At 38.4% G+C, this 14131-nt stretch overlaps 1 protein-coding gene across 1 annotated transcript in view; it reads right to left on the reverse strand.

The window, feature by feature from the left end:
- The window catches only part of mal2 (mal, T cell differentiation protein 2), a 58341-nt gene that overhangs the window by 4550 nt on the left and 39660 nt on the right, over positions 1 to 14131 (reverse strand). The window lies entirely within an intron of this gene.

A 14131-nucleotide genomic window follows, 5' to 3' on the forward strand; every position in this document is an offset into this window, starting at 1 on the left:
TCAAAACTGCCAATTACTGCTAAAAACTTTTTGAAACGCGTTTCAAAAAGGGGGTTCCCCGATATAATTCACATTCCAAAGGCTAAATATGACATTAGTGGGGTCACCTCAACCCGAAGACAGGAAAAGCAACCCGTAGCAACAGTGGAGCTGTCGCTTCCGCGCTGCTTAGGTCTCAATCAACAAGATATTTCAACTGTACGCTCACGTGAACCTGCAAGAATATAGTCTCTCCAGACATGCAGACAGAAACAAGGCTAGCATCTAGCCCCCATCTCTTCATCAGTCTACAGAATTATAAGTATCAGTTTTGTTTCTTTTCACTTGTGGTGCTTGGGCATTAATTTTATTCTCTGCGAGGTTATATACTCACACGTTCAAGATAAAGCACTGGGCGTTTTGTGCTTATCTAGCAAACTCGCACTACATCATTAAGATGTTGATCAAATTAATGCATACGATTTTTGGAACAACTCGTTTGTAACGAGGCATTTTAAGGCTTGTTAATAAAGGCTACAATCTTTTATACTGAAAGATTGTTGCTCGCATTATTCATTTCTGTAAAAATATGCTATGTTTAGCACACTAAAAGTATTTGTTTTCTTAATTATATGCTTTCATCTTTGTTTATTCAGCCATCGTTTCATTCGCGTCTATCTACATCAATTCCTGAATGCTTTGTACGGGAATGGGGTAAGTATTATGACTTACATCTCTCCTCTGACATAGACCATTCTGCTAAGAGGTCTTCACTGTCTATTTCTACACAAGCATCCTCTGAATAAGAGCATTAACATAAACTGACACGTTTTGTTGCTATGCTCAAACACTAAAGTTTTCCCAATACACATTATACACATGACTAATCATTTCATCATACTTTCATATAATCTGCCAAGGCCTTTCTATAGTCTGTTTTTATGTACTTCCTATCATAGGTGACATCATTTCAGGATTTCCTGGATTTTTCAAAGTTTAATTGGCTTGTAAGGCATCATTGTTAAATGTAAATCATTTTTATCCTTCTGCAATGGTAATGTATCAAGATTTATTTTTCTATCTTTGTCCTAGTCCATACACTACTAATAATTGCGATTTGGTTTCTTTTGAAAAGTTCACTTGTTGGGTTCATATGGTTAAATGGAGTCTATAAAGTTTTGCGGGAGTTAGCCAGATGTAATGCCACGCCAGCAGAGGGAGCTCTCATCTGAGTATTGACTGTTCACCGCTCCCTCTGCTTCTACAGTCATTTCCTGTTTGGGACTATTTAACACGAGTCAGCATTAGGGCTGGGACAATGCGTCGAGGTCATCGATGAAGTCGACGCAAAAAATACGTTGACACAAAATATGTGCATCGATTCGTCGACCTGTTTTTATTTCTCTAAAAAACGTTTGCAAAACGTTTACCTTATGTGTGCTGAATATGCGCGATAACCGGATCAAATTCTGTCCAACGTTATATAACCAATCCAGGGGTTTTTCTGCATTGATCTTTTTTTTTTTTTTGGCGGCTTATTTGATCGGTGAGTGATGTAGAATAGAATGACTGCTGCGCCTGACAGGGCGCTTACGAGAGAGAGCCCTGGCTGCGCGCGCGCACAAACAAACTTCAAACAACACAAGCGCTTTTTGCTCTCTCTCTCCCTTGTGCATATTAATCAACTTTTTTTTCTCCATGACAGGCTGCTGGCTCCCACTGTTAATTTTTTTTTTTTTTTTTTTTTTTTTGGAAAAGCTCTTTTTGTATTAGCTTAAAGCCCTCAAGTTTACATTGGTTACTGTATTCTTTCAATTGCTCTAAACAAGTATTTTGGGTGACCTTTTTTATTGAATGCTAGACATCAAGTTGTTGTTATTTTCATCTGACAGAAGAACTTTTTTTCAGTAAGCTAGGCCCTATGTGTTCAGTAAGCTTGTTTCAATAAGCTATGTGTTTTCAAGGCTTCAAGGTTTTACTGAATGCTATCTCTATACAAGTGCAAAGTAATGCATTCTTAGTCAGTCTTTTATTTTGTAATTTTAAGAGCAATAAACATATTGCAATGTTAAGGAATTCATTTTTTTTTCATTCAGATATGTAAATCAACACGTATAAATTGCTAGTAGTCAATTAATGGGGAGATAATCGAAATCGAAACGGTCTGAAAAAATTAATCGTTAGATTAATTGATACATCAAAAAAAAAAATCGCTAGATTAATCGTTTAAAAAATAATCGTTTATCCCAGCCCTAGTCAGCATGTTACTTCACTGCGAAGTATTGCCAGTTTACCTGCCTTACCGAGTGCTTTCCTAGATTATTCTGACTGCTTGTTTGTTTATAATTCCTCCGGTTTCCTCGTTCACGTCTCTTGGATTGCCCCATTGGATTTACTGCATGATTTGACTGATGTTTGTGTTTGACCTGTTTGCCTGCCTACTCGTCTCTGCCTACTGGATTACCCCTGTGCATGTTGAAAAAACGGACTGCCATTATGGTACTGACACTTTGCCTGGTTTCACGACTCTGATTGTAAGATCTTCCTTTAATAAACTCTTGTAAATGGATTATCATACTGCCTGAGCCTCGTCATTACAGAATACTTAGCCTCAACTGAATCCAGCAGAAGTTACTAACATGTAAGCAGCGTTCGCTTATCAAAGTGAAGTATTAAAGGGGTACCAAGATCAGTTGGTTAAACTTCAAGCAGTCAATGAGCACTTATTGGGCTACATCCAGTCACTTCCATCAACCATGCCTAGTGACCGGTGAGTTTTGCACTACTCGATAAATTTGATGGTTCTGCTAATCGATGTAGTGGCTTTGTTTGTCAAGTGCAGATTTATTTCAACAACCAGGAAGACAAATTTAACTCTGACGAAAAGAAATGTGCCGTCATGATGTCCTTGTTGTCTGGAAAGGCGATTGACTGGGCTGCAGCTGTTTGGGATACTGACATGCGATTCAGACGATCCTTTGAATATTTCCTGCAACAACTTCAAGAAGTATTTGAATATCCCGCAGGGGGCAAGGATATATCAACTCAACTACTGCAAATGTCACAAGGAAACAGAACAGCTGGGTGGGTGGAATGATGTTTCTCTAAAAGCCGTGTTCCAGAGAAGCCTCAACAATGAACTTCAGGCAGAACTGGTATGTAAAGGAGAACATTCCTTTCGTCGACTTCACTAATCAATCTTTCAAACTTCCCCTTACCTTGAAAACTGAAGAACTGTCCATCTCATTAACAGCAATTATCGACTCCGGAGCTGTTTTAAATCTTTGACCAAGATTCCATATCCCTCTACGTGGTTAACTCCCCTAAGCATGAAGTCATCCTAGGATTCCCATGGCTGTCCGTTCACAACTCTGTCCTGTCCTGGCATCAGGGTAATTTAACCAAGTGGTCAGACTTTTGTGAAAGTCACTGTTTCTCGTAAGTTCCCCAGCCTTGCTATATCACTAGTATTGAAAGTCCCACGAGTACCAAGACTGTCAACATTCCCCCCTGTTATGATGACCTAGCAGAGGTCTTTAGCAAAACTAAGGCGACACAACTACCACCTCATCTTCCCTGGGACTGTAGTATTGATTTACTCCACAATGCCATGCCTCCCAAGAGTCGTGTTTACCCATTGTCTCGAACCGAATCCCAAGCCATGGAAGATTATGTTGAGGAAGGCCTGAGTTCCGGACTCATTCGATCTTCCACTTCTCTAGGTGCAGTAGGGTTCTTCTTTGTGGAAAAAAAAGGATGGAGGACTCAGACCCTGTATTGATTATCAAGGATTATCACAATAAAATTCTGCTACCCTTTGCAATTGGTTCCTTCAGCTCTGGAACAGCTCCATGAAACAAGGATATACACCAAACTAGACCTACAAAGTGCATACAACCTCATTCGAATCAAAGAGGGCAATGAGTGGGAGACTGCCTTCCTCACCACTAGAGGGCACTATGAGTATCAGGTCATGCCGTATGGATTTGCCAACGCACCAACTGTTTTCCAGTCCTTCATAAATGAAATTGTCTGTGACTTACTGAACCAGTTTGTAACTGCCTACATTGATGACATTCTCTTCCAAGTCGGAAGCAGAACACGTTAACCATGTCAAGACCGTCCTCACTCGGCTCCTGCAGAATCACCTGTACGTCAAGGCAGAGAAATGTGAGTTTCACGTCAAGCAGATATCGTTCCTGGGTTATTACATTAGTCACCAGTTCGTAGCAGTGAATGAAGATATATCATATTGATCACAAGTGCAGTATGGAGTACCTCAAAGCTCAGTACTAGGGGCGCTACTCTTCACACTTTATATGTTACCTTTGGGAGATATCATCAGGAAACATGGTGTTAGATTTCACTGTTATGCGGATGATTACTCAGCTCTATATTTATTTGCGGCCCGGTGAAACACACCAATTTGAAAAACTAATGGAATGCATAGTCGATATAAAAATCTGGATGACGAGTAATTTCCTACTTCTAAATTCTGAAAAAACAGAGGTGTTAATTATAGGACTCTGCATGTCATAACCTAGAACACTGTCTAAGACTTGATGGCTGCTCTGTCAATTTTTAGTCATCAGTTAGGAACCTAGGTGTGCTATTTGATCACAATCTTTCCTTAGAAAGCCATGTTTCTAGCATTTGTAAAACTGAATTTTTCCATATCAAAAATATATCTAAATTACGGACTATGCTCTCAATGTCAAATGCAGGAATGTTAATCCATCCATTTATGACCTCAAAGTTAGATTAATGCTTTGTTGGGTGGTTGTTCTGCACGCTTAGTAAACAAACTACAGCTAGTCCAAAATGCAGCAGCAAGAGTTCTTACTAGAACCAGGAAGTATGAACATATTAGCCCGGTCTTGTCAACACTGCATTGGCTCCCTATCAAACATTGTATAGATTTTAAAATATTGCTTATTACTTATAAAGCCCTGAATGGTTTAGCACCTCAGTATTTGAATTAGCTCCTTTTACATTATAATCCTCTACGTCCGCTACGTTCTCAAAACTCAGGCAATTTGATAATACCTAGAATATCAAAATCAACTGCGGGCTGCAGATCCATTTCCTATTTGGCGACTAAACTCTGGAATAACCTACCTAACATTGTTTGGGAGGCAGACACATTCTGGCATTTTAAATCTAGATTAAAGACACATCTCTTTAACCTGGTTTACACATAACATACTAATATGCTTTTAATATCCAAATCCGTTAAAGGATTTTTAGGCTGCATTAATTAGGTAAACCACGGAAAGAAAGGCTAAGTTAAGCCACAGGTAGTAACGATTGGTTGAAAAGAGGTAATACAGTATTTCACCACCACCTGTCCAAGCCCTGGTTGCTCAGGGTCCAGAGTTTACCACTCAGTTTCAGCGGTTCAAGTTGGTAATACAGTATTTCACCACCACCTGTCCAAGCCCTGGTCGCTCAGGGTCCAGAGTTTACCACTCAGTTTCAGCGGTTCTTTTTTTAGACATTAATGTTGCAAGAAGACTTAAAATACCTATGGTGGAGCTCTCTCAGCCAATCTCTGTGGTGGCACTTAATGGTCAGCCGTTACCCTCCATCAAGCATTCCACGATCTCATTAAAACTGATCATCTCTGGACAACACTCGGAGAACATTGACTTTCTCATTACTGACACTCCTGCTGCCCCAGTGGTTTTGGGGCATCCCTGGCTAGTGCTACATAATCCCCCTTTAAACTGGGGAAGGAATACTGTCTAGTCCTGGAGTGAATATTGTCATGCTTCATTTCTGTTGTCTGCATGTTCTCCTGTGTCTTGTTCTGTGTTTCAGGATGATCACACTGATCTGTCTAATGTGCCACGTGAGTACCTCAACCAGATGAGAGTGTTCAGTAAGACTCGGACTGATTCTCTATCTCTGTATCGTCCCTATGACTGTGCAATAGAATTATTGTCAGGTATGTCTCCGGCTAAATGCAAATTATATTTGCTTTCCAATTGGCCTTTGTAACGCCCCTTCGTTAATCCAAGCACTCATCAACGATGTGTTGAGAGATATAGTAGATCAGTTCATTTATTTATACCTGGCTGACATACTGATTTTTTCTCATTCTCTCCAGGAACATGTTCAACACATCAGGCGAGTGCTTCAGAGGCTGTTAGAGAATGGGCTTTTTGTCAAGGTGAAGAAAAATGCATTTTCCATGCACAGTTTGTTCCTTTTTTGGGATACATTGTCTCTGCCAAAGGGGTGCGCTTGGATTCTGAGAAGATCCAGGCTGTGGTGAATAAAGTTCGATTTGGTGAACTGGTTCAAAAAGATCTGGTTACATCGAATGATTCGTTCATGAACCAGATATCACAAACTGCTTTGATTTGAACTCTCTCACAACAGAGACGGAAGAGAAGACAGTGCTGAATAATAATAATTCAGTAGGCCTAGCCTATATGTCTTTTGTTGTTGACTCAATGTATACAGACCAGAAAATATGTACGTGCATTATGAAATTCATTAAGTGATTTTAAAAGGATCAACTCCGTACAGGCAAGTAGACGAGTACAGTGATATAAACAAGTTGTAGACAGTTTATTCTATATGGAAAACTGCTTAACGTGAAACTTTGCATGTTGCATTTATTCTGGGCTCACGTGCTTGCCTGTACCTATTAGTTATGTATTTTAATAATGTAGAGAAGCATATTGAATTTGGCCTTTATCATCTTAGTCCGTTATGCCACATTTTGCTGTATGTGAGGAAAATACTATATACATATTCATTATATTAATGAACTGTATATTTAATTTGATAATTTAATAGCATCTTAATATATTAAGCCATGTTAAGTGTTTTTTTCTACATTTAGCGAGATACTTTGCGGCAACGTTCATATTCTGCTGTTCTGGCCACGGATTTGCCGGTCTTGTCTTTTTCTTGCAGACCCTGTACATTATAGTACTAAATTAGTTTTAATAATTTAATCACCACCACAGCGTCTTGTCTCCATTGGCAACATTCACAATTTGTGTCGATTGCAAGTGATGTCACAGGTAGCAGAGAGTGCAAGTAGCAATTGCAAGTGACATTAGTTTCCTTCATTAGTAATTTAGTTTCTTTTTTCTTGTCTTGTTATAAAATGTTGGAAATTCAAACAAAAAGTAATAAAAAAATTCAACAAAATAAAAAATAAAGACTGCAAGTGATGTCACTAGCGGAAGTGCAAGTGTCTGGGAGTGCAAGTCTGAGAATGTAAGTCTGAGAGTGCAAGTGCAAGCCCGCAGCCAGACCCTCTTGGACCATTCTGGGGTCAACCCCACCCTGATGTTACAACTGCAACACACCACTGTCACTCATCCACATTGTCATCATTGACAAAGTGGGTCATATCTGGACAGTCTGGGAAAGGGCAAGAGCAAAACTCTGTGCAGGTCAAGCCCACTGAAAGACACTGACATTTGGTGGCATCGGTTCAGTTTCCGTCTTTACAGTAGAGGTGGGTGAGGTCTCTAGCTCCTTTAGGTGCTGGTGCCTTCTGGAACATCCCAGATTTAATGCACCCATCTTCTCTGAGCCTCCATCCCCTACCAACTGGGTTCCAGAGAAGAGGCTTGGCCAGGTGGCTGTGACGCCACACTGCTGTTTGGTACATGGCTCTCAGCACATGTTGCTGGAAAGCCATCTTCTGTTGAGGGTAGATTTGCTGCTGACAAATCTGTGGTAGATGCTAGTGTGTACCTCAGCTCATCCAGGTTGTTGCAAGGATGCCCATCTTGGTGCCTCTTCTTTGTCTTTCAAGATCTTTGATTGAGTGTTGGTGGTCCTATCTATCAAACACTATAACGACACAGCTGTTACCTTCCTTTCCCATTAAAGTTGCGATCTTTTTCAAGACACACTCACCCAGGTTATTGAATGTTTGAAAAGCTGAATCATTGAGACTTTGAAGAAGATCCATGGCATCAATGATATATGCTGATGGTTCTTTAACATTTGGCAGCTGCTGTGTCTCTTCAACAACAGCATCGAGTTTCTTGGCCAGGTCAGCTTTTGTTGTCTTCTTCATGCTTCCATCATCAAAAAACAAAGAGGGTGGGATAGCTGCGAGTTCGTGAGACATCACAGTCTCCATGGACACCTCTCTTTGTTTGGAAACAGCCAGTAATCTTCGAAAGAGCATGTCTGAATCCATGTGTACCTTTCTAGATATGCTGACTCCAACTGATGTTTTCATGTCCTTGAAGGTTGCACACTGGTTTATTTTCTCTGGCTCCCAGAAGCTCTTTGTTCTTTTTTTATTTTGCCAGACGTTGTTCCATAAAGATGGCATTGTGCTTCGCACCATCTTGGAGGAAGCTTGAGAGCCCTTTTGCAACTTTCTCATATGCAACCTGACCACTTGCAACTTGCAAGCATCGATTTGCTATTGATGGGGAAGTCGTGGCCTAATGGTTAGAGGGTTGGACTCCCAATCGAAGGGTTGTGAGTTCTAGTCTCGGGCCGGACGGAATTGTGGGTGGGGGGAGTGCATGAACAGCTCTCTCTCCACCTTCAATACCACGACTTAGGTGCCCTTGAGCAAGGCATCGAACCTGCTCCCCGGGCGCCGCAGCATAAATGGCTGCCCACTGCTCCGGGGGTGTGCTCACAGTGTGTGTGTGTTCACTGCTCTGTGTGTGTACATTTCGGATGGGTAAAATGCAGAGCACAAATTCTGAGTATGGGTCACCATACTTGGCTGAATGTCACTTCACTTTCACTTTCACTTTGTGAAAAAATATGAAATTGACAAAATTTGGACATGCGAGGTTTCCGCCCGACACGACGATATTTTAATAAAGGTGTTCCATTCCAATGTTAACCTTCAGTTGGATCTGTGTTTCATATGAATTGTATAGTATGGTGTGCCTTATGAATTGTATCATTATTAAATGTATCATAAATATATATCAGCACTTACCTAATGTAAGTTACTTTGCAGAAACAATGAATTTGTCAACATTCTTCTCACCACTGATAATGGGCTTTAGACTAAATTATGTCAGTGTTCCATTTTCATTCATTTTGGACACATCATACATTGAGTGACAGAACACTCCTATTTGTCATGCTATATTTACATATTTGGTATTGCTGGATTCAGCAATACCACCCCACCTTTCCAACAAGCCATCATATGTGTTTCTATAATAATCCCAGGCAAAGCAAGCACAAAGTAAATGAAAACATTCTGCATTGATATTAAATATGTGCATGTCCGCTTATTTTAGGTATGTGTTTACATGTCTCTATTTATTCCATGCATAAAGATATTTACATCCAGTCTTTTCTAGTAGTTGAGTCTACTTCCTGACTACAAATATATCAAGTTTCAAAGCTCTCAGAGCTTGTGTGATTGATCTGCATTAGTTTATATGCCTTAACTCCCATACGGACAGGTTATATTTTAGTCCTTTATTGGTTTTGGGGTGTATAAAAATATCTGTTAATTTAACAATCTTAGCAGTAAAATATTTTTAGCCAAGAATCCATTTCATATATGGGAGACCTTAGAGATGAGGAAAAACATTGTTGGGTTTAGTTCTACCTCCGGTAGGGGTATCTCAAAAACTAAAGCACGTTTTGACCATTTGTCACTAGCCTAGTAGTATGCACAGGAAATTACGCTTAGCTTAAATACATAATATTAATGAAATAGTGTTAATAAATGGCTGCTGAGATAGTATTCTCAAGTGAAATGAGTAGAGGCTTGGACACAGAAACAGCAGTCCAAACATTATGACTTAACAAGAGGATTCTCCCAAGCCATCAAACTGACTCCATCAGAGCAAGAATGCCATGCCAGAGCCGGAAGCGACTGCAGACTATTACTACTGTTGGTTCTGTGTATTTGTGTCATTAAAATAGGGTAACTTACAGCACAAGGAAGCTTGCTTTCAAATTTGATTTCAAACTGAATTGAATTTACAAAAAAAAAAAAAAAAAAAAAAAGACAAGTACATAGTCAATAATAAAATTATAAAACAATGACCTCAATTCAGTTTGAGGTATTCAAAATATGACAACACTGAATTTTTACAAGCAAAGATTTAAGAGCCATATACAATATGTTAGGACTATTTATGTAGACAAATGGAACATCAGATTGCTTTGACCTGTAATGTCTGCAAAATGTAGTGATGCAGACAGTAGACAGACTAGGATATTTATATGTACAAATCAGACAAATATCCCATTCCAAAACATTTCTAGTATAAATTTACATGGTAAAGAAATGAAAGTTCCATTTGTTGTTAAAAGACTTTCTGGTTTTCATTTCACTTACAACCAATAACATTTCCAGAAGGATATTCATCAGTCAGGTGTAGATCTATTCTGAATGTTTGATAACTTCTTTTTTTTTCAGTTTACAACATAAACAAAACAATACAATTATTGCACATAAAACAGTATCAGAGTATACAAATGTAGTACATACATCAACAGGTCCAGTTTGTATAAGCAAATTAAAACTGAAACAAGTGAAAAATTTGTGCTTAAAAATTATATCGTGAGTCAAAGGGTTCATGATGGATTAAAAAAAATATATTCCAGGTCTCTGAAAAGATGTGGATTTTATTTTTAAACTGTATGTTAAATATTCCATGTGTAGTGTGTCGTTTATAATATGTTTAAATAATTCAAAAGTAGGTGGTTGTTCTTTTTTCCAATTCAGTAATATACATTTCTTAGATACATAAGAAATCAGATCCATCCTTTTTATAAATACAGAGTCTAATGTTTAATTTAAGTCCAACCATCACAGTCATCACAGAGAACTCATGTACAGAATCCCAAAACTAAAAAAATATATATATATATGCATAATGGTGCCCCTGTGTGTCTTGCATCTATTGCAAAATGGGGATGTACCAGAATATATCTTACTGAGATGAACTGGGGTCAAATATATTCTTTGTATAAATTTGTTCAATTATTGTGTTACTAGAGAACCCAGATCTTTTTGCCATATGCTTTTTAATGAAGTTAATAATGATGCAGCTTTAAAAATTCACTTTTTAATTCAGTAAAAGGTTTAAGGGTGCCCTTTTTAAGAACTTGCTTAAAAGAGACAATATCTTTCCACTTTCCATCTTTTCCAATGTGTTCCCCATAGAAGATGGTAAATCTGGGTTAAATGACAAAGGTGCCAAAAAAGAGATTTTTGAATGCAAAAATCTTTTGATTTCCTGCCAGACTTTCATTATATTATAAATCACAAATGTCTTTACACAGCCATTCATCTGTTTTTATATTATTAATATAGGGTAATGATGTTAATGACAATGGGTAAATGGCTTGTTTCTCGATATCAGTCCATTGCGCATTGTCTCGAGAGTGTACCCAGCTTATGATACTTTTTGTTTGTGCTGCTTCGTTTTATTGTAAATATACAAAGAGGAAAATTGCAGTAGCCAAAGCGAGTTCACACAGCATTGTTTGGGTTAACCACCATTTATTCGGATCATTTTCAAAATATAACTTTTATTTTGTCATGAAATGTAATTTTTAAAGTATTTCAGGCAAAAATGTAGTTGTTTAAAACTCAAATCTGTGGTTTATTTATCAAGACAGCGCCTATTTTTAAAACGTGTTTCGCCGATCCCGGAGACAGTGAGCTCCATGCGATCAGCGGAAGCTCAGTGCTTATGTATCCACAAAAAGCAGCCTCACCTTGACTAGACCTTCTTATTTGTTCCGCTGGCTTTGATATCTCTTTAGTGGTTAAACATAAAATATAATTCGTTTTGGGTAAATCTAACAGGTTATCTTTGGTCTGTATTCAATTTATCTATATGTTAAAATGAAAATGAAAAAGGCAAATTTATTTGATATTTCGTTTCATTGTAATGGCTACACACACACACACACACACACACATATATATATATATATATATACACATAGGATATCCCTGAACTAAGTAAATTTCTGCAGATCATTCATTATGTTTAAATGAAAATGAAAGGATGCAGTGGTATTTGATATATTTAGTTTTATTGTAAATATACAGAGAGGAAAATTACAGTAGCCATGGTCAGCTGACTGAAGTTAATGAAGTACGCTGCTGTTTTTCAGAATTACCGGATTCGCGTCGTTGTGCGGACATCACACTCCCGCGTCGAATGCACAAAGTCCGAACTACCGAGGTCGCACGTCCAAAATCAGCGTAATTTGTATTTAGTAAATCGCACAGAACTACGTCACCAGACTATTTGCCTAATCTTCCCGGTACTTTACACCCCGGTGGAAACGCAGAAAGCAACAAATGTTCCAGGTAATTTCGGTGGAAACGCGGCATTAGACTGGTGCATGATCTGATATGAGGATTGATCCAATATTACTTAAGTTTACAAAAGGAATGTACTCTTGTGGCAAAAGAAACATATCTATACATGAATATGATTTGTCTTGTTATCACGTTCCAGGGTTTAATTCTCCCCATATAGCAACTAAGCCTACTTCACTGGAGGACAATTTTAGGGCTTTAGATGAATTGTGATTACACAATGAAAATGTGGACCTATCCAAATTTGCATCAAAACAACAATTAAAATCTCCTGCTAACAGCCCACGAGAGGTATAATATTGGCTGAATAAAGTAATAATGTTACTTATGAATTTTGGAGTGTCTGTATTGGGAGCATAGATATTCATTAGAGCGGTGGTATTGCAGGTGGGCCGCCAATTATTTTCTGTTCATTTCCAGTCCATTCTAGGGCTGTGCGATTAAAAGAAAATGTCCTAAAATCACGATTTGAGCGTGCGCATATGCCTAACTCCAGGTTCACACACTGTCTGTGATGCGTCTTTTTTCTGAGCCAATGTTGACGGATCAGAGCGTTCTCACTGCGGTAAAAGGCTAGAAATAAAAACGTGCGAAAATAATTCATGTCTAACACATGAGCATAGAGTGAATTTGTTAGTGAACAGGATGCAGTTTAAGTGAGAGGAGACACGTTTTAAGTGTGCACACTCTCTCCTCGCAAAGCAGCGTGTATCTGAGCAAGCACGACCGGTTTTGTGACAGAGCAAAGGAAATCTGCTGCGAACAGAGAGATTCGCACTCGTGCATTATTTTAATGTGCTTTCGCGTTATATTTATGCGCTCTCACTGCTGACCGCATACACATACTGTATACACACTGCAAACACCTGAGGCACCGCTACAATTAATGAGCTCTATGAACAATGCATGGCAAAAAAGAAAAAAAAGTCCCTGTATACAGGATTTTTTTTAAATTTATTTACTTTGCCACAAGTCTATAAATTTTTTTACATCTTCACTATAGTGATAATTTTGACTTATGTCTGTTCTAGAGATGTTACAACTTTTTGATAAAGCTCTGATTGGTTTTCTTTTGGAAATATGTTTCAAATTAATCCTGAATGCATTTATGACTGTAAAAGCACAATTGCAAAATTGATCAAAAAAATCGCGATAGTTTTTTTTTTTTTGTCCATATCGCACAGCCCTAGTGTATTCAATAAATATAGTTTAAAATCTAGCTTCTGAGTACTAAGTTATTAACCCAACAATAGCGGGGTCAGTTAATTTTTTTGAAGTGGGCCGCGCAAACATATGTGTTTGGTTGTGTGGGCCGCGAGTTGAAAAAGGTTGGGAACCACTGCATTAGAGTAATCTCTCGACCGTATAGGGAATCTTTGATTAAAATAAATCTTCCTTCTGTATCACTTAGTTGTTCTTTAAGTAAAAAGGGTACATTTTTATGAATGAGTATACCTGTTCCTCCTTTTTGAGTTGTATAGCTTGAAAAGAATACTTGGCCCACCCAATCTCTCTTAAATTTTTGATGTTCTATATCAGACAGGTGGATTTCCTGCAAAAAGGCAATGTTAATTTTGTCTTTCTTAAGGAAAGTGAGCACTAATTTGCGCTTAATAGGGTCCATGTTATCACTTTACATAAATTTTCCATCTTCCAACAGTGCTTGGGTTAAACAGACCGATCATTTGTATACTCAAAACTAAAAGATTAAATACAGTACACTGAACTGAAGAACAAACTCCCGTCTCCCTCCCACCCCCTTTGACAAGGCAGGCCCGTAATCGAATGAACTCTGGACATATAATAATCAATGAAATCGTGCTCAAATCTCACAGCACA

Source organism: Carassius gibelio, chromosome B16 (assembly GCF_023724105.1).
Source record: "Carassius gibelio isolate Cgi1373 ecotype wild population from Czech Republic chromosome B16, carGib1.2-hapl.c, whole genome shotgun sequence".
Classification (NCBI taxonomy): domain Eukaryota; kingdom Metazoa; phylum Chordata; class Actinopteri; order Cypriniformes; family Cyprinidae; genus Carassius; species Carassius gibelio.